Here is a 23,245-nt window from a genome sequence, read left to right on the forward strand (position 1 = left end):
TGCAGACAGACTGCATTCCAAGATACACTAGTATGTACACACACACACACACCCTGTAACACCAGTACTATGCAAAGCATAACACAACTCTAAGCACAGTCTGTCTGTAGTTCCTGATCCTCCTACAAATATGTGGCTGCTCTGAGTGTGCAAGTTCTCCATATCACTGATGCCCACACACAGGAAGGATATCCATCACACAGGAAATTAAGGGACCACGCTCACATGCTGTAGGGATTTATAGTGGGTGGTTGCCATGACAGTAGCAATTGAATGTGTCATTTTATATATATATATATATATATATATATATATATATATATATATATATATATATATATATGGCTATCTGGATAGGTATATGTACATATATTTCCACCATATGTCTTGGACATGGAGTGTAGCCATACCCCAGCCCCTACAGTCCCAATGTCATAGTGTAAGGGGATGTCAGGTATGTATAGCAGGTATATTGATATACTGTTGCTACTGTAATTGAGATTGTCTTCACAGACATGGTGTGTGTGGATGCTGAAATCTGCTTATAACATGTGCGCCATTGGCTACTAACAGACATCCTAAGGAAATCATTGTAAAGTACCGTTGCTAGCATGTAATGCCCCTGTGGAGTGTAGCAGAGATATTGGCCACTATATATGGAACTTCAGACACACCCTGTACAGTCCAGAGGTATACACATATTCCCTTACTGCACCACATGTGTACCAGGCCTGACAATATGGATGTAGACAGCCATGTAGGTGGGTATAACACATAATGACTGGTATACATGTGGCACCATAGGTGTTGGATTCACACACTCCTGTCTGGCCTGACACATAATGACTGCTGGGTCAGAGGTGCCATGGACACATACCACCCACTAGATATTCACATATATCAGTACAGCATCCCACTGCTCTGTCTGGCATGCATGATGTTTAATGGAGGCCTGGCAGCAGTACATCTGGCAAGTATTTGCACATGATATCCCACTGGTTAACTACAATAAGCTGCTAGGCATGTAACAATGCACTGTGCAAGCTACAGGCAGAGTAGCTCAACACTGGCCTACATCTCTTATAGGGGAATGCACATGTACCTGCATATATAGCAGGCTCAACAGCCATGTCACAGCACAGGGTAAGAAACACCTGTGTGATAGTGCAAACCACAACCAATGTGAGCACAGCCACAGCCACATATGGTAAGATAGCATTGTATTACAGTATATGGACTATCTGTTCTACACCATCCACATATGTGGCACTCACAGAATGTCCCTACATATAATGGGCTGCTACACAGTTTGGTCTGATGGCTGTCTGTGGTATGGGACATGTGTGTGTATGGCCCTACAAACATGTACGGCAAATCGGTACCATACAGTGGGGCAGCATGTAACATCTGATAGAAGGGGAGTTAGAACAATGACATCTACCACAGAATGTACACAGGCTAAAGTACATATTAACAATGCACACACTGCCAACATTCACCATTACTACACAGACCTCAGTACTGTACAAACATTCACAGAATGTTCAGCTTATGTCATGAAATATAACCCCTACTGTACATGACATGTGTAGCAATCTGATATATCAATGGCTTGTTATCAGAAATGCTGACACTATTTATGGTGTACAGCACATATGCACCACTTCATGCACGCCATATGTACAAAGGTTGACAGTGGTGTGGCTGACAGCACATACACAGGGCCAGTATAGACATGTTGCTGTGATAACCTTGTATATTTTCCATTGTAACAGTGTTTGTTGCAACATATGTCCTATGAGGATATGAAGTCAGTAACTGTCATGGCCTTCACCATCTACAGACTGCAATCCTCACACTACCTTCTGCATTCCACAGATTGATGCACTGTGGCTAACACATGAAACTATAGTCACAACACTGCTCAATCTGCAGATGACCCTGCAGGTGAGGATTCCTCATATACATGGAACTGACATGGCAGGTATTACTACATGTATGACAGGCATATCCAGACAAACACTGTTAAACCAATATTACTCCAAATGCAGTATAGCAGGACTTACAGTCTGTAGTCAGGTCAGGCACATCCCCTTCCTGTTTGTTGCCCTCTTTCCACAGGGTATGTTGTTAGAGGTAAATCCCCAATCCATCTGAGATGCTATTTGCCAGACAACAGATCTAGTTCCTGCTCACAGTGACTGAAAAGGCCCTACACCACCATGATGCTCCTAGGTACTGGAGTGTGTTTCCATACAATTGGCTATGGGATTTTTACCACAGCTGTTCCACATGCAATCAGCTATGGGAGGGCTGCAATTCATGCAGTGGCCATCAGCTGATCAAGAGGGTCATGTAAAATACACATGCTGCTGCCTTAGCAAGGCAGGTGTGAGTCTTCACATCCACCAAAGAGGGAGTGAGGGAGGCAGACAGAGGCAAATACATGTCAGGGAGGGGTGGGAGTGTAAAACTGAAACATGTTTGTGTCACACACCTACCAGCACAGGGTATCAAACGCCCGACAAATATGTAGTCTTATCACAGTTCGATGCAGTTATTGGATGCACCACATGGGTTACCTGATGTGGACCACACAGAACATATATGTGAGGGTGAGTGACATCTGCAACAGGGATACGGTAGATATACGGTAGGTGTCGTACACATGCCTGTCTGCATGAACAGGTGCCAGTGTCAACACAGGCACACTCACACAGGGATGCATACACACTGACACACTTGGCAGGGCCAGGAGTGCAACTCATCATTAGTGGGATTGCGACAACACATCAATGTGCAGGTATCACATGCACCACATAGGCCATACGGAGGCCGTATGGGCAAAAAGTTTGAGGAGATGTCAGACATCAGACAGCATGCTTCAGTATGCCCTGGGGGGTTGTAGCGAGTGTGGATCTGGACATATGCACCATACAACACACACACATGAACACACAGGGTGCCAGTTCTGACATGCATGGGTGCATGTCTACATGGGTGAGTAGTGGTCAACTGTGCCAGCAGGCTGTACAAGGGTAGGCGATGGTTATACCTTGGCATCAGGCCACATGACAATGGTCTGCATTGTGGCTCAGGCCTGTAGTTACTGCATTTTCCCACACAGGTGGGTATTGCATCCCCCATCCAGTCACCTGGGTGACTATTGTGTGTGGTCAGTGCTGTACACCACATGCTATGTATGTGTTCCTTAGTCCATGACATGGATGGTGTCTGGGATGTGCACACTTCCCACATGCATGTACAATGACATGTGGAACTGTACCTGGGGTGTCTGTCCCATGTTGTGAACACAGATTATCATCAGATGTGCCAATCTTGCTCACCTGTGGCAGGAACTGGTAATGGGCAGCAGGTTTACCCTTCACCTACATTGATGACATGCCAACAGCATTCCCTGATGTCAGTGTCATCTGTCCATACAGGGCATGTTGTCAGGCATGGTATGTCCATTGTGAGTCACATGTGAAGGCACCACAGGTGGTGCAGGTGTCCATTGGGGAACATGGTAGAGGTGCACTGTCTGCATGTACATGCATATTGGACAGATGAGCAGGGTGACATGCCCTCTGTAGCCTACTGCTATCACTGCATAGCTACTATCAGTGGCCAATATGCAGTGTACTACCCACATATTGGCTGCTGCCAAGGTATGTGTGTTCATATGACTCATGGGTTGAGTATGTGTTCTGGGTAATAGTGGGGTTGCTAACTTGGATTGGCTGGCCTTGATGTCACATGTATAGGTATGGCTTTTCACCCCAGTCTCCCAGCTAAGTTACATCTGTTATCCCTGTATGGTTAACATTGTGATATATAGAATTCAGGGAATTATGGTGGCAGGTATCCCTACAAGCAGACCACCTCCCTGGTTTAAATGAATTTATTTCTATTAACCCTTATTAAAATTAAGGTCTGCCAAATTGTAAAGATGAAATAGGCATTACCTAGAGCCGCCATGAGATGGCAGTAACTAACTTGGAGATAATAGTGCTGGGGTTAGAATGAAATTTATTTTATTTATTTTTTAAATATATTAAATGAATTAGTTTTTAAAAAAAACGGAAATAGGGTACTTTTATACTTTTTAATGTAATTTTTAATGTAATTTATAATGGATATACATACTGAATGGTCTTTTTATAATAACTATAAATGAGAATTTGGTTTTAAGTGTTTTTAATTACCTAAAGGTTCAGCTTTATTATATATTGATTAATTGACAATGTAATTAATGGTACTATATATATAGGTCACTAATGGATTTGTCAATCATCTGATGAAGTCTATAGTACAAGACAAAAACGCTTGTGGATATTAATTGGCATTCATGTTGTTGTGATATAGTGTGTCTTCGTGTTCTGGACTTGCAATAAAATTGGTACGATTCAAACCGGAATTCCCTATCTGCACTTTTTGATTTATTGGTTTGTTTTGTGCAGAAGTTTGCAGTATTTTTTCTTTATATATAGTAGGGCCACCATAAAAGAAATAAGCAAAACCCCCTCCACATTGCCCACACTCACTTCTACACAGGATACAAGTTACAAACACACACAAACACCATGCTGGGAATAGAACCCCTACCTAACTAGTTTATTACACTACAGCACTATGCAGTTATAGTACACGCCATGGACATTACTGGAACACTTTTGCCCCAAAGGTGTATTTCACAGTGAATGACATCAGCAAGATTAGCAAAGTAGGGCATTTCAACTGTAATTCAAGTGACTAGCCTAAAATGCATTCCTCCCTACACAAACAGTGAGACAGACTCAAAACATCCACAACTGACATGTGTGGGTATAGAACCCTAACCAAGGTCTATATCACACTACAGCATGAAGCAGTCATAGGCCGCACCACAGGGATTACTAAAGAACTTTCCCCCCAAAGTTGTACTTCACAATGAATGACATCAGCAGGATTGGCAAAGTAGGACATTTGAAATGTACTGCGAGTGAGTAGCCTGTGATGCATTGCTCCATGCAAAGACATTGCAACACACACAAAGCATCCAGAACTGCCATGGGTAGAGATGGAGCCCTACCACAGTTCTAAACCACACTACAGCAGTACACAGTTACAGGACGTGCTACAAAGATTACTGGGCTATGACTTTCCCACAGGTGTATTTCTAGGTGTATGACATCAGCAGCCTTGCCAAAGCTGAGTATATGAATTCTAAGGAATATGAGTAACCTAAAAAGCATTGTTTATTACTGAGTCACAGACAGAGACACACACACACAGTTGCAAAGTCTGGGGTTAGAACATATACTTAACTACTTTATCACACTACAGCAGTACACAGTTACAGGATGCACTGCAGGGATGACTAGGCTATTACTTTCCCATAGTTGTATTTCCAGGTGAGTGACATCAGCAGCCTTGTCAAAGTTGAGTATATGAATTGTACGGAATGTGAGTGGCCTAAAAAGCATTGCTTTCTACTCAGTCAGACACACACACAGATTCACACACCAACTTTCCAGGTCTGGGGTTAGAACACCTACCTAACTACTTTATCACACTACAGCAGCACGCAGTTACAGGTCACGCTACGGAGATTACTGGGCTATGATATTCCCAGAGGTGTATTGCTAGGTGAGTGACATCAGCAGCCTTCCAAAGGTGAGTATATGAATTGTACGGAGTGTGAGTAGCCTAAAAAGCATTTCTCTCTACACAGTCATATACAGAGAGATATGCACACAAACACACACTTGCCAAGTCTGGGGTTAGAACTACTACCTAACTAGTTTATCGCTACAGCAGTATGCAGTTATGGGACATGCCTCTCCCAAAGGTCTATTTCACATTGGCTTGTCATGATACTGCTATGTGGAGGGTGGTGTGGGCATGGGCCGTAACCCATTCATGTAGGGGTTGTCATGCCACATGCAGGCACACATGGGGTCATATGCCACAGGTACGTGTATGCAGCTACTAGGTGACTATTTTGTACAGTCATGTTGCACAGCTGGCACGTACATCATATAGTCTGTCATGCTGACAGATACTGGTGGCTAGTATCTGCAGTGAGTGACACCTGCACCTCATGTGTTTAGGGCCCTTTGGCTGTGTGCTGGGCGGGACAGGCCCAGATGGCTCCTTGTCATGGTCACCCTCTTCCACACATCTATGTCCATATACCTTTGGCTTATTATAGTGTGTTGTCCTTACATATATGTCTGTATTCCCATCCACTGTGTGTGCAAGGCAGGAGTGGTGCATACTGACATGTGTCTGCAATAAGAACTGCAACTTCCAGATATGTCTGGTCCATTGGTGTTTGCAGACATGGCCTTGATGTGTTTGTGTGTGAGCATGCCCAGTATGACCTTTCAGTATGTTGTTGACTGACATTGCCTTCATTTGTCTGTGTGAGCATGCCCAGTATGGCCATCTATATTGCATGTGTGGATCAAGTCCAGGTAGTTTGTACTGTGGTGCTGACCTTTGTGTTGTACACTGACAGGCAGCATGCTATGTCTGTGTCTGTGTCATTCGTGTGTGTGTGAGCATGCCCATTATGGCCATCTATATTGCATGTGTGGATCAAGTCCAGGTAGTGTGTACTGCAGTGCTGACCTTTGTGTTGTACACTGACAGGTAGCATGCTGTGTCTGCAGGGCATACATCGGTCATTTGGCATTGACTGTTGCTACATTTCTGCATAGCAGGGGGAGTACACCTGACTGTTTCTACATTTCTACACAGGGGTGGGGGGGGCACACCTGACTGTTACTATAAGTGTTAGTAGGATGGTGGGGCACACCTCACACTTTTACACATTTACTAGGACTGTACTGGTATGTCGGGTACACCATTTCAGTCTGTGGACTTACCTATCGTGCTGGCTAGAGGCATACCAGTATACTACAGATCTTAGCTTTAACTACCTACATATTAGTTTCTGACTTCCTAGCCTTCACAACTTACATCCAACTACCTGGCCTGATGCAGTCTGTCTGTGTAGGCCTGGGGGAGGGGTTACCCATAGGGCTCATTCAGAGGCCATAGTACAGCATTTGTTTATGTTTGTCTACACCTATCCTGCTGGCTGTGACTGTTGTTGGGTATGTGCCCCCCCCAACTGGCATGTGTGAGTCACTTACCTTGTGGTTGTCCCAGTATTGAGGGTGGTGCTGCAGGGTTGCCTATGTCGGATGCACATAGTACACTCCTATACATGGTTGAGCACAGGTAGTGTCATGTTTGGCATCCCTTTTACTGTATGTGAGAGTCAGAGTGAGGTCTCGTTCCCTGGGTCCCTACTGTGTCAGTGCATGTGCTATGCATTGCCTCTTTGCCAAGGCCAGGGCATACTGGGCATGCCACCTCCTTCTGCCTACTGGGGCAGGCTCAGGTTGTTCCTCCTCTGAGTCACTATGTGCCTGTGCAGGCCTTGGCACTAGTGGAAGGCTGCGTGGCCCTGCCCCATGCTGTTCCTGCTGCAGCTGTTTCCACAGGATCATATTGTGTAGCATGGCACATACAAGGACAATTTGGGTACATATAGTTGGTGAGTACTGCAAGGCTCCATCAGATGTGTCCAGGCACCAGAACCATGACTTGAGCATCTCAAACACATGCTCTATTATAATTCATGTTTGTGCGTGTGCCTCATTATGGAGTTCTTGTTCAGGTGTGTGTGCATTTCTGATGGGTGCCATCAGCCATGGCTCCAGTGTGTATCCAGCATCCCCCACTAGGTCACCATGTGGGGTGTCTCCACTGGCAAATGTCTGGTAGAGATGCATCAGATGCCAGATGTGGGAATCATGGTAGCTTCCAGGGCAGCCAGCACACACATTCATTATTATGCCCTGGGCATCGCACACGGCCTGGCAGTTGATGGAGGGGAAGCCCTTGCGGTTGATGTAGACCCTACCCTGCTCACCTGGTGGTGCTTTAATGCATATGTACATGCAGTCTATTGCACCCACTACCTCAGGGTATTCTGTTATTTGGTGGAAGAGATGCATATTGCTGGCCAACGCCTCACAGGTGATGGGGAAATATACGTGTTCACTGACATGTGCTGACATGGCATCCAGGAACTGGTGGAATACCCCGGATGCTGATGCCTGTGAAATCCCCATCATATCTCCAGTTGACCTTTGGAAGGTACCTGTAGCTAGTATTCTTAGGCCTACACATACCTTGGTATCCACTGGGATGGATTCCCCTCTGTTAGTTCTGTGTGTGAGGTATGGCCACCACAGCTCAACAATTTGCTGTAGGAGGTCCCTGTCCGGGTCTATATTGCAAAACCGAAAGAGCTATTCATCGAGTCCACTATCGTCCACACATAAACAGCGATCCGTCTAAATGTCGAAAAACACACACAGCAAAACACAAAAACTCGAAAAACCATAGTTGGCCAAACCTAGTAAAGTAGATATGTAACAGATGAACAACACTCTCATAACAGCCTACACTTTAGGACAACATCCCGATATACAATAAGCTGTGTATAAATACCAATGAGACATATCAAAGCAGTCCGACACACTCAGTACCGGAAATTATAAAATCAGGTGTGATGCGGAACACAACTGTGTGTATGGCAATCCATATATGCAACAATGGCTACATATACGCTAACAGGTCCTGGTGTGATAGGCAATAGTTACTGTACAGTAAAATCGCAAAAAGGCAAGGAGATGTTGGTAGTTGAGGGTTACTTATATAATCTGGAAAAGGTGTTGAAATGTAAGAAATACCGGTGCTACCGGCTTAAATATAGTTACAAATGTAAGGGCAGGGCGATAACAACAATGAAGGGTGTAGAGGAAATACTACTAAAATCAACATCACATGACCATGCCTCCGACCCCACAGACGTTGAGAAATATAGGGCATGCCGGAAATTGAAGGACATGGCTAGTACTACCAGAAACACTCCAGCATTAGTTGTTGACAATGTGTTGGCTAGCACATCTTTAGAAAGTGTTGTAACCCTACCAACCAGGAGATCGCTGCTACAGCAGGTAAATAGAGTGCTGTGGGGGAAGTTGTTAACGTATGCTAAACCATCCACACCCCTCAGTTCAGTATGCTTAGACGAGTACAAATTAAAGCAATCTACATTCCTGCAACAACGAAAGGTAGATCTACACTCAAACCTGCATGTACTACTCTTTACAACTGCAGAGAATCTCATAGATCTCTGCAAGTGTGATATTTGGTTTATGGATGGGGTCTTCCTAACTAAAGGAAAGTTTTGCAGAGAACTCTACAGTATACACGGAAGTATCACACATAGCAATAAGCAGAAATGAGTACCATTGGTATATTGTTTAATGTCTGTAAAGTCATTCAAGGCATACAACTACATGTGGGACTGTTTATTCACTTTAGTAGCTGGCTCTAACCTAAGTCCTACTGTACTTGCTGTGTGACTTTGAATTGACAGCCATGAAGAGTATTGCAGCTAATTTTTGTGGATGTATGCAATAAAGCTTGTCTGTTCCATTTCGCACAGAACGTATGGCTAAAGGTTCAACAATTGCAGCTGTCACATATGTATGGGACGTCAGTTGAATTCCAACTCTCCGTAAAACAATTGATAGCATTGGCCTTTCTATCAGAAAGTGAGGTCATTCCAGCATTTAGACAGTTGACTAAAATTCCCTGCTAACGGTAGGGCTCTGTTATCCTATTTCTCCGATGTGTGTGTACTTGTCCGTGTTTGTAAACAATTAACATGGACTACGGCCCCTGCACGGTTTCCACCTACTTAGCCTATCTCATTCTGGAATGTGTCATCCCTTAATAGTAAATCTTTACCGCGAACACACAACCATGTTGAGGGGTGGCATAGGCATATTCGGTGGTAGGCAAATCTCAGATATACCAGCCGTGATTTCAGTGCTGGTACGTGAACAGAATAGGGTAGATGAATTGAGGGTGCAGCTTCTGTTAGATTGTCCAGTATCCCCAAAGAAGAGGAAATCTTTATTGCGGGAACACCGTTTACAGTCAGTACTTCACAAATGGGAGGAGTATAACACTTGGGACTTCTTACGTACTGTAGCTATGTTACTAAAAGTCTAATGTAGTCTCTATACACATGGTAGCTGTATGCACCGACTACACTTTATATTGCTTTCTTACATTTGGCTGCATGGGTTTAGTGTATTGGGGTTGATCACGGTGTTCAGTCGTTTTACTATTTGATTTATGTCCGGTTGTTTCAAGGGTTGTGTGACATTCACGTAGGGAATTCATACCATTAGGGTAGTGTGCATTACTTCACATTAGGAACGTTATTATTAACTTACGGTGCAGGGTGTCTTTCCATGGTGTATTTCGTTGTCTACATCGCACCAGGTTCTTGCTGTTGGCCAAACAAAAGTTTTTTCTGTTTTGTGTTTCGCTCATTGTGCACTTCGCTATTATTAGCGGTCACTGTCTATGTGTCGACTCGATGAATAGCTCTTTCGGTTTTGCAATATAGACCCTCCTGTCCACCCAATAGTGCTCCACTATCTCCAGCTCATGTAGCCCTTGGTAGGTTACCCTGTGTCTGTACACTCTTCTCTGTCTCCTCACTGTGGGTTGCTCAGCAGCATTCACATCCTCACCACCCTTAGCCTCTTGCACATGCTGGTTTATGATAGCAAAATCAGCCCCTAACATTTTTTCTCCTGCTTTCATTTTGTAAAATTTCCCCATCTGTATACACCGGTGGTGCAGAGTTTTTGGGAAAAACAAGGGGGAAAGGTGTTTCCATAGTTTATAGTGGTGTGCTGGGCTGGGCTGCTGCCTGTGTAATTGGCTGTTTCTGATACATTTCACCTGTCAGCTAAGCTAGTTCTCCTTGATCGCCTTCCTACTGCTGTTTTCCCTTCCCATTGCCTCCCTGTTTAAGCCTGTGTGTGTGCCGCGCAAATAGAGTGCTCAAATGTGCACAGAGCTGCTATTTCCTGGTTTAATTTCCTTTTTCTTCCTGTAAGACCAGGTGCACGGCGCGTACACCTGCTTACACTTTGTAAAGAGTGCTGGGCAGTTTGGACACACCTCTAGCTTAGCTGTGCTAAGCTAGGAGCAGTCCCGAGCCACAGGATTCCAATACACCCCCCCATGATGTCACCTATATCCTAGTCTTGTTTGGGACCTGCCTCACACCCTGGGAAAATCTGGGATTCACTAACCTTTCCCTCATTTGCATAGGATTGCCTGCTAATGCATAGTTACATGTCCCACACTGAGCCTCCCCCCTTAGAAACCACTACTCAATGGCCAGGATGTCTTCTGCCTGACATTGACTTGCATGGCAGAATACTGAGTTTAGTTAGAATCCTCATTTTCAGTTTATTTTCTTATTTTCCCCCGATCCCATTTGCATGCCGCTACCCAATGCTTAAACAGCCGAGATCGGTGAAAAAAAATTAAAAGTTGATTTTTCTATTTTTTTTAACAGTTTGCAATGCCAATGGCCTTATACTTGGCCATTGGCATGCTTCTTCAATGATATGCAGCCTTTATTTGAAGCTGTCATAGCCAGACCTCTCAACCAATCGGGGACAAATTTCAACATAATCAGGGACAAGTCAAGAAAAAAATCAGGGACAATCAGGGACACTTTTAAAATATTAGTGCTATTACCTTGAAACATTGACAGAATCAGAGCATATGAATTAATACACATTTTCTAAAGTAAAAGAAGTCTATAACTCTTAATTATTATCATTATTCATTAAGTGTAATTCACCACCTTTCCTCCAAAAGTCACTAGTTTTAGGTGGGATTAAGAGGGACAGAGCTAAAATTTGAGTCAAAATCAGGGACGTCCCTGAAAATCAGGGAAAGTTGAGAGGTATGGATAGCTCTGTTTTGGAATTTGCAGAAATGTACTCGGTTACTAACTAAGTACATTTCTGCAGATTGCACTAGTCTTGCATGGACTATTGCAAGCTTCCTGGATTGCAAAATCACCTCATTTGCATGGATTTCCCCTGCAAATGAGGTGATTTGCAGACCAGGGCTTAGTCCGTGCAGGATTAGTGCTGGAGCTCTCATGCATGCCCCTGCCGGCTGTTCCTGGATCGCAATAGCAGACATATTGCCTGCGTGAGCTTCTGCACTCATCTTGCACTCCGTGCAAGCTTTTGAGACTCCGGGGGAAAGACTTTAGATTTTTTGGCAAATGGTAGAAGTCGCAAAATAATTTACATTCCCCTACCTTTAAAAACAATACAAAAAACTGCTAGTTCTAGACATTATGTCTCCTGTTGCACTGAAACTGAAAGATAACATCTCTTTTTATGACCCAGCAATAAAGTACTTCAGTCTATTATTCTATTTTCCAAGTTAATCTCCTGTGTTTCAGTCTCCCCTGTTAATAAATATATATATATATATATATATATATATATATATATATATATATATATATATATATATATATATATAAACAGTTACAACAGTGCATATACATTTCTGCTCAGTACTAAAATATCTCTTCAGCACACATCTGTACAATATGACATACAGTTATAATTCATTTGTAACACAGGCATATGAATCTTGTTGATATTTACAAATGATACACAGCCATTTACAAAATTCCAGATATCTGGGCTGACAGTATCTCCTTCTGTCACACTTCTATATAAATCATATTAATATTCACAAATGACATATAATTATTTACAAAATTCCAGATAGCTGGTCTGGCAGTATTTCCTTTTGTGACACTTTCCCATAGTGCCTTTTCTAGTCAATGTCAAACTCAAAGTACTTCTGACATAGCAAATCAAAACAAAGAATCGAAAGGTGTTACTGCTCACTGCTAGCAGTCTAAACAAAAAAACTCTACTCCCTAAAGGCTTTCTTCATCCTAGAGAATGCTGACATCTGTATGTTCACTGAGATATGGTTTAAATCCATGGAGAGCACATTGACAGTGCCAGGTTATAATGCTTTCTACACATTTAGACCAGTTACTACACTGACAGGGACTAAAGGTGGAGGTTTCTCATTATACATAAAAAATAAATATACCTCAAGGCTGGTCAAACAAGACAATACACTGAGCATCTCTAAGTTCAAATCACCATAGGAAAAATCCAGTACCACTTCCTTGCAAGCTATAGGTCCCCCTCTGTGACCCAGGAAACCCATACCATGCATTTAAACTTATTAAAACACTTACCATCCAACCATACCTCTCAACCTTTTAGAGCAAGAAATCTGGACAAAGCCATAAATAAAAGCGGGACAAAGGTCCAAAAATAGGGACAATTTTAAATATTGTTTTTACAAACTAAGAAAGTTGATAGAATAGCAGGCTTTACATTAGCATGAATTTTCTAATTGGTATGAAGTCTGAAACTCAAATGTCTGTTATTATTTTTTAACTTCAGTCTTTAATGATTTGCCACTAATTTGCCAGAAAACTGCAATTTTTTGAAAAGCGGGTCAAAATATGAGGCAAAAATTTGTGCAGTTGAGAGGTATGCATCTAACCCAATAGCATATTCATGGATGACTTTAATTACTCCACTATTAACTGGGAATCATATACAACACCAAACATACAGTACATGTACAGAAGTTTCTGGATTTTGTAAACACAAACTCCCTGGACCAGATTGTCTTCTCTGGTATGTTTAGATCACAAAATGGTCTCATTTGAAGTAAAAATAAAACCTGGAACCTTAGCTAACCTTGGAATATTCAATAACTACTCTAGGGCTAACTTCCTACTATTAAGTGATAACCTGGCAAAATTTCAAGGCCCCATAAACCCTGAGAGTACTGCTACCTATGAGGAACTGTTCATAGAAGCCCTATACAAACATGTTAATAGCTGCATGGAGGCAGCTGTATCCACCAGGAAGAAGTACAGAACTAACTCAAAAAACAAGTCACCCTGGTGGAACCACAGCATCAATAGGCTGTATAACAGAAAGAAGAAAATCGTGGCAAAAATGAGGAAGTGCAGCAACCAGCAGGATAAACGCACTCTCATCAGACTAAACAAACAACTCAGAGGACAAATGCATATCTACCAAAACCAAATTTAAGGTAAAATTTGCCTCCCAGGAAATACAATCAAATATAACTCCCCCCTTCTATAACTAGGGAACAGGTCCTTAATTCACTTTCTAAGACCAAGAGCACTGCATCAATGGGACCAGACAATATCCCAGGATGCCTTCTAAATATCCTAAAATATGACCTGTCAGGCCCTCTGGAACTGCTATTTAAAGGAGAACTGCACCCAAAAACTCATTATGTTTTTCATCAAATTTTAATCTTTTCTGCATTGCTAATGTCTCTGTATCAAACTAAATTATTACTATTATTTTCTAATTTGGTACCGTTGTCGTCTCACAGTAAGTAACTGTCCGGTTCGATTCTCAGCTAGAGCATCTTCTGCGTGGAGACATGCGTGAATGGGCATGCCTTCGTTGAAGGTTGTGCATCAGGGCTGGTAACTCGGCACGTAAAAATCAGCTACCATTCATTAGCGGACCGGAGTTCCGCTGTGGCGACCCCTTACTGGGAAAAGCCGAAAGACTCAACATTTTCTAATTTGTTACACCCCAGAATGATCAGAAGGAGGCTGCCATGGCTAGCATTGTTTTGTTTTCCAGTCAATGGCTTCATCTTCTTTGTGTCATGTTAGAGAGACAGAAAGAAGGGAATCCTTTGCTGTAGTTTTCTCCCTCATCATATTGCTGTGAGTGTTTACTTTTCACTCTCAGCATCAATCTGCATTTTTAATTACTTTGCTTCCTTTAATTTTCATTAGTGGCCATCTTTGTTGCAGCATTTTAAGGAATGTTTCATTGACAGGCTTGTAAATATAGTTGAGTTAATTGTTCTTTTCAAAGTAACAACTATAGTTTAGTGTTCAAGTGTGAGAAATCTGACCCCTGTGATTAATAGGTGTCACCACTCTGGTTGAAATGGTTTGTGTTGCATTCACAGTTCTAAATATTGTAGCTAGAATTAAAGTCTTTGATGTTAATCTTCTTTCCCCAGCTCCAGAAGAAACATACACTTTTGCAGAAATTACAGTGTAGAAAAAATAAAAAAACATATACTGGCAGAAAGCAAGAAGTTAGAGTAACATATTTTCCTTCTTTCCTTGTGGCACTGGGTTTTACAGGGAAAAACATATTTATCTGAAAACTAAGCTTGAAAGCCCTGACTTTTGTTCAGACTCCAGGCTACACTATTTATCTGAGGTGAGATGCTGGCAATCTGTAACTGATAAGGCACATTTAAATGTCATTGTTTTCTTAATGGCTCTGTTGTTGGGATAAGTGACCTAACATAATTGTTGTGCCACTCTTAGTAACTGTTGTGATGTAACAGATGACACAGATACAGGAAAGAAAGAAAAACATAAATTTCTTTTTGGAAAGAAAAAATTTGACTTTTGAGCGGAGTTCTCTTTTAACTTTAGTTTCCAAACAGGCTTTGTGCCTCATGAATGGAGAATGGCAATAGCCATCCTATTGCACAAAGGTGGGTCAGTTACAGACCCATAAGTCTTACTAGTCTCATATGCAAAGCCATGGAAAGAATTATCATGGAAATGATGAGTAATGACATAGGAGAACATCTCCAGACACTGGACCCAACCCAATTTGGTTTTGTCAAAGGCAGGTCATGCCTACTCAACCTGGTATATATTCTATGATGGGCCTGATGAGGGATGAAAATTTAAATGGCTATTGCCATTCTCCATTCTATTGCCATTCTCCATTCATGAGGCACAAAGCCTGCACAGAAGGCAACCCAGCCAAGAATTGAACCAGAGAACCTCTTGCTGTGAGGTGACAATGCTAATTGCTACACCACTGTGCCACCCTTTTAGTGGCCTCTGCCTGACTAAATTTTAAATTTTCATCCCTCATCAGGCCCATCATAGAATACAATGCCCCTTTTGGGATGTACCTTACCCGACACCTGCAGCAATTAGAAAGACCCCAAAAGTATCTCACCAAGAGGATCAAGGGTCTCAAACAGATGCCATATGCTGCTCGGTTAAAAAAACTCCAGCTCTACTCAGTTGTATACCGCCTACTTCGAGGCGATCTATGCCTGACATACAAAGCTATGTCAAATCCAGAATTAATGGACATGCTCCACCTCAGTAAATCTAAATCCCTTAGAGCCACACGCTCGAGGGACTTGAACCTCAGCACAGAAATAAATAGAACTTGCTGGAGGGACAGGTTCATAACCCAGAGGCTCCCTTCGCTCTGGAATAGAATTCCAGTTCATGTGAGGCAGAGCACCTCACTGAATCTCTTCAAGAAGAATCTCGATAAGTGGATGGGGGATCGTAGGTTTGTCCCAGGGATTACTCCCGTGTCACTATTAGACAGAGGCACAGTAAACTAAACCTTAAAAAGGGCACGGTATACTCAAATCAAGGGGTGGCGTAAGCCATACAGAATCGGGCTAGGCTTATAATTGCCTCAGGGCAGATAGCCTAGTATGAACCTATGAACCTATGAACCTATGGTGAACTTCTTTAAGAAAGTCACCAAAGCAATGGATGAGGCAAAATGGTTCCCACTGCCTACTTTGACCTGGCGTGGGCATTGTTGACAAACTCAGGAGGTTAGGTACAGACCCTTATATCACCCACTGGATAGCCAACTGGCTCTCAGACAGGACCCTGGAAGTTAGATTTGGGGAGTCCACCTCTACAAAGAGGCCAGTCACAAGTGCAGTCCCTCAGGGATTGGTGCTGGGATAGCTACTTTTTGGCATTTACTTCTCTGAAGGCAAGTTCAATGTTAGTGGCCTCTCTCACTCCTGTTTATGCACCATGTGGTACATCAGGCAATGAGCACCTTTCAGCACTTGTTGTTTCTGTAGCAGTTACGGGTTTTATGGACTCAGGTTGCTATCCCATCCCACCTCAGAGGGTACACCACACATCTGCATGCACACACTCACACCTACGGCCAAGTTAGAGTGTCCAATCCACCTACCGCATGTCTTTGTAATGTGGGAGGAAACTGGAACACCCAGAGCAAACCCACGCAAACACAGAGAGGACATGCAGACTCTGCACAGAAGGCAACCCAGCCAAGAATTGAACCAGAGAACCTCTTACTGTGAGGTGACAATGCTGATTGCTACACCACTGTGCCACCCTTTTAGTGGCCTCTGCCTGACTAAATTTGCAGATGATTGCAAATTAGGAGCTGTCATTGAATCCCCCACTGATACAAATGTTCTTCAGGAAGGACTGACACAAACAAACAACTGGTGTCAGAGCCATGGACTAAAAATAAATGCCAAGAAATGTATAATAGTATCCTTCAGGAAGTCCTCCACCTCTGGTGGCTATCATATTGACAACACTCCCCTAAGAGCTGATCTAGTAGTCAAGGACTTGGGGACATACAAAAACAGTAATGAGTCTTTGACCATCATGTGTCTACAGTAGTGAGGAAATCATTCTATGTTGTACAACTTATAAAACATAAGTATGGCATCTAGGTCCAAGGTATTCATTATTCCACTGTATTCAGCATTCATCAGACCTATCACTGAGTACAATGCCCCTTTGGTATGTACCTAACCAGGCATACCAGACAAGTTGTGGTTCATTATCTACATTCCAAAAAGATAGCACCCTTTGACCTCAAACCTGAAAACATTGTGCTTTTAGACAAAAATGTCCCTAATAGATGCATTAAGCTGATTGACTTTGGAATTGCACACAAAATAGATGAAGGGACAGAGTTCAAAAATGTTTTTGGCACACCAGAGTTTGTGGCTCCAGAAATAGTCAATTATGAGCCATTGGGTCTGGAGACAGACATGTGGAGCATTGGTGTTATCACATACATTCTCTTAAGTGGAGCTTCACCTTTCCTGGGTGAAACAAAACAGGAGACCCTAGCCACCATCTCAGCAGTTAACTATGATTTTGATGATGAATATTTCAGCAACACCAGTGAACTTGCTAAGGACTTAATTCAAACATTGTTGGTTAAGGATCCCAAGCTTTTACCATGTAAAAAAAAAAAAAGACCAGCAAGATTAGTGACATTGAACCTCTTGGCAAAACAAGCTATCCAAGAGAATCCCCAGAAAAAGAATGACTATTGAGGACAGCCTGCAGCATCCATGGATTAAGGTGATCAAGAGGAGAAATGTTTGACAAGAGGACAATGACAAGAGATCTGATAGATGACAGATGAAAACAACATGACTGAAGGAGTACACCATTAAATCTCACTCCAGCATGCTGCCTAATAACACTTATGTCAACTCTGAGAGGTACATCAAAGTCATGGAGGAGCTCAGCTGTGCTGAGGAAAGCTTGAAGGAACTGGAAAAGAGTAAAAAGTCTTCCCAGAATGATATTGAAGCGTTGGTATCTATCAATGAGGAAAAGAAATCCTGGTACAATGAAGAGAATGAGAGTATTCACCAGCACCTGTGACAACTCCATGATGACTTAATGAAGACGCAGTTTATGAAGAAGCAGACACAGGATGATATCAAGGCTGCCCAGCTGTCTGTTAATTCATTGAAGCATTGTTTTGGAAAAATGGAAACTGCTATGAAGCCCTGGCAAAGCAGGTTGCATCTGAGCTTAAATGGGTGGAAGAACTAGTGAAATCATTTGAGCAGGAGAGGATAGAGAGTGAAGGTGAAAATATGGGGCTGTGTTAGCTCTAGTTATTCTGAAATTGAAACAGAACTGAATACTTTTAAATACCACGTATTACTGAGATGAGCTCAGGTGTAGTCTAGAAGTCAAAATGGACTTCTTTTAATTTACTGTGGCTTTGGGATGTCATGAGAGGATGCTGTCTCATTTTTTTTACACAGAATCCATTTAGTTAGAATTTATGCATGATTTCAAACTAAGCAGCTCCTGCTTTTTGGGGTACTGTTTTTGTTGTTCTTCATTTTTCTGTCATGAAATATGACATGGACTTCATTCATCATATGTAATGTACCAAAGGCCCTTGCTAATCGGGTTGCCCAGACTGATGAGCTTCATGCTGCTCTTGAGCAACTGGGAGCTAACATCAGGTGGCACGATGCCAGGGCACTTCTATGGGCTAGGCTTGTAAAGGCTCCAGGGCCATTAGCCTAGTACACACCTATGAACCTATGAACTTGAACATCGACAGAAGTTCCTCTCTAAAAAATACAGAGTGTAAGTAACATGTCCTATGTAGACTACCTCAAGGCCCGATTCCTATTTTCGGTCTCCTACAGGCTGCTGAGGGGAAATCTCTGCCTGGCATACAAGATATTGTCAGAACCCCCCCCCCCCCTTTGATGGACCTCTCGCATATCTGCAAAACAAACAGCACCAGAATTACCCATTCTAAAGACTTAAATCTTGCCTGTGATATAAACAGGACCTGCTGGAGAGACAGGTGTGTATTCCAGGGACTACCCTTTCTCTCAAACAGGCTCCCCATCCATGTAAAGTTGAGTTCCTCCCTAACACAATTCAAGTGTAACTTGGACAGTTGGATGTGGAAAAGGAAATTCATTCCTGGTTTGGCACCTATGTCTCTAAGGGTCACAGGCAGCCTGTAAATGGTTCATCTCCCAGGACCCTGCTTGTAAATCTTTCATCTCCCAAGCCTCTGCTTAGACTTATCAAGCGTACCAGAATTTGTCAGGGTTATGGGATGCATGGCTAGGATTAAAAAGGCCTGGAAAACACTTAGGAATCTATGAACCTAGTTATCAATTTTATTTATGTTCCCATTTCATTATCCTAGGAATATTGCACAATAAAATATTAGTGCTGGGTTTCATTCTTCTCACAGGTGATCATTACTATTGCACTTTATGTAATACAGCCACAACTACTTTACACTGACTTGGAAAAGTCAGTTCATGCACTGGCGACATTTGCCAGAGAAAGGTGCCATCATAGACTGGATCTTAACATCCCATCCTAACCTTATCACAAAGGCATGTATCCTTCTTGACCCTCTCAGTGATCACCTGCCAGCTTTCACAGATGGTCACCCCTCCCCTCATCAAAAGAACCAACACTACATCCAAACTCATAACCTCTCCACTTCACCCCCCCAAAATTTTCCAACTGTCTAAAACTTACTGACTGGACCCCTTTAAAACCCTGCCACTTGACAATGCTATCACCTACTTCAACAAAACCTTCTTAAATTTACTCAACAACCACACTCCTCTAAGAACCAAACATGTCAAAGCTAAAACCTCCCCATGGCTGTCAAAAGAAACTAAACTTACTATGCTCCAAAGAGACAAAAAAATGGAAGCAATTCCAAAGCAACAAACAACCTAATACACATCTTGAATACAAACAACTCTGCAAGTACGTAAAAAAACTAATAAGTAGAGACTATAAAGCATACTACTCAAAACTTCAATCTGATTACTCAACCAGCCCTAGAAAATTCTGGAAACACCATCTCCTCCATCTTCCATCCAGGAAATATAGATAACCCCTGTCCCAATCCCAACCGTACTGATCTTGATACAGCCAATCTATTCAACTCCTTCTTCATGGATTGTATAGCTAAACTCTCCTCCTCCTTCCCTCACCCCCCCCATCACAACTCTGCCTCCCCCACCCCTCTGATCATATACCTCCTTACTCCCCTTTCAACCTTAAACCCATCCCCACAAGTACAATATGTCCAACTAAAACCTTGTCACAATGCATCAGATAACCTGTCATCTTCCTTTCTCAAAATATCCGCTGAAAGCATTGCCTTTCCCATTTCCATCTTAATCAACAAATCCATCAAAGAATCCTATGTCCCTTCTATCTGGTGACATGCATACATCATCCCACTCCACAAGGGAGGTAAAAACACTGACACCACCAATTTCAGACCCGTTGCCGTCCTTTCCCCTCTCTCCATAATCCTAGAGAAATACATTCATTCCCAACTGACACCATACCTAACACATAATAACCTTCTAACCTCCACTCAACATGGCTTTTGTCCTAGCCATAGACCATGACTGCCCTCCTCTTCTTTCTTGAAATCATTAACCTAGCACGTGACTTTGGCAAATTTGTATCGACCCTGTTCCTCAACCTATCCAAAGCCTTTGATACTGTCTCACACCCCTTACTCCTCTCACAACTATCCTCCCCTAACCTCTCACTTTCCACCATAGCCTCATTCACCAGCTACCTCTCTGAATGACATCAAGCCATACAATGGAAATCCTTATCCTCTCTCTTCCTACACCCCCCCACTGGTGTGCCCCAAGGTTCTGTTATTGGCCCTTTACTCTTCAACATATTTATCAATAACTATCACCTCTCCATCCCCGTGTCCACACTAATCCAGTATGCAGATGATTCAACAATCATCTGCTCAGCAGACTCCTCCTCTGACCTGCTTTTAAAAACCCAGTCAGCTGTCTCCAAAAATGAAACTTGGATGCAAAACGATCACCTGGCCCTAAAGGCAAATAAAACAAAACTAATGATTTTTCCCCTTCTAGAAACTCCTCTATCGACAAAAACTCTGTCTCCATACACAGCCAGAATAAAGTCCACATCAAAATTGTATCAAATACTAAACTCCTTGGTGTCATCATTGATGACCACCTAAAATTCGGCACCCATATCCAATCTACAATCAAAAAAGTACACCAAAAATTCAGGCTTCTATACAGACACTATTGTTACCTTACCCCCACCACCAGAAAAACCCTAGCTGCCACCTACCTTCTCCCTTCTCTCTTATATGGTGCTCCTCTCCTAACCAACCTCCAACGTGGCCTACAATCCAAACTGGAATCCTGCTACAATAAAATAAGCAAATTTTCCATCAATTCCAAAAACTCATCCCACCACTGCCACTCTCTCCATTCTCTGCAATGGCTCAAACTACCTAATCACCTAAACTTCCTTAGACTCACTACTGTCCACAAGCTCATCTTCAAGCCTTCCAGCTGCCCCTGTCTCGCTACCACCTTAGCTCCCTACATTCCTAACCACTCACTCAGATCTGAAAAATCCTCGTGAGCCCCAGGCTTCCTCCTGCTATCATACTCCATATCCAAATTATGGAACTCCCTCCCTCCCTCCCTACGCAATACTCCAAACCTTACCAACTTCAAATCTCTCTTGTTCTCATATCTTTCTTCTAAAAGAATTTGCCCAAGCCACTATCCAACATAACCACCTCCCTAGCTCCCCTCAGATCCACCCCCTGCTTCTTTTCATAATATTACTTTGTCTATTATTAAACCCCATTAAACTAATACTGCACTATCTTTTGCTTCACATTGGTTAATGTTGTTAGATCTTCCTGCACCAGAAAATCTATCTAATGCTGTATAAACAAAACTGACAACAATCTCCTATTATTTGTATTTTCTTAGATTTAATAATATTCTGCATTTCTTTGAATAACTGTATTATACCCCACATGCATTTTTACTGTATTCTCAGTCTGTTGTATATAAACTGTATTGTATTAAGTATGTTTGTAAACTGACTATTTTACTATATGTATGTAACTTTATGTATGTTTGTAACTGTCTTTAGAGCTTTTCTCCCTGGGCCTTGACTGAAAACGGGCTCTTCTTGGCCCAGTGGACTTCTCCAGTCATCAAACTGAAATAATTTTATTTATTTATTTATTTATTGTCATTTGTTAACCGGGTTGGTCCAACTGAGCCTAAGGCCCATTTTCAGTGGAAACCCAAGGAGAAAAGGTCCAATTACAGTTACAGACATGCCAAAAACAGTAATTAATACAAAGACTAAAAATTACAATAGTAATATTGACAAGAAACATTTACATAAAATGAAATCAACAAAGACAATATATTTATATATAAGTTTCAAAAAATCCAGTACAATAGCTGCAGGATAATCCCTGAGTAGGAATATTTACAAGAACCTGATTGTAGATATACTGTAAAGAAGAGCAAGAAAGAAAGGCAGATAAAAAGAGAAAAACTTAATCAAAAGTAGAATTTAGGAAGAAATCAGTTAAAGATTAGGTCGGAGCTTGGCAAGGGCACAACCAGGTTTTAAGAAGGTAGTTTTTTAGTTGTAGTTTGAAATGGAACTTATGGGGGATACTTCTTATTTTAAGTGGAAGGGAATTACAGGTGTGAGCTACAGAGTATTTATATAGGGACTTATCAGTATTTTTTGACAATTTGTAAATGTCAAGAAGATGTTTATCAGATGTATGAAGGTGACAGCGGGGGTTATATAGAGATACAATAT

At 42.2% G+C, this 23,245-nt stretch overlaps 1 pseudogene; it reads left to right on the forward strand.

Annotated features, from left to right (window-relative positions):
• Window positions 1–17,586: 17,586 nt before the first annotated feature.
• LOC122800268 lies at window positions 17,587–18,699 on the forward strand (annotated as a pseudogene).
• Window positions 18,700–23,245: the final 4,546 nt, after the last annotated feature.

The sequence above is a fragment of the Protopterus annectens genome, chromosome 4.part0, assembly GCF_019279795.1.
Source record: "Protopterus annectens isolate FY-2018-M chromosome 4.part0, PAN1.0, whole genome shotgun sequence".
Classification (NCBI taxonomy): Eukaryota; Metazoa; Chordata; order Ceratodontiformes; family Protopteridae; genus Protopterus; species Protopterus annectens.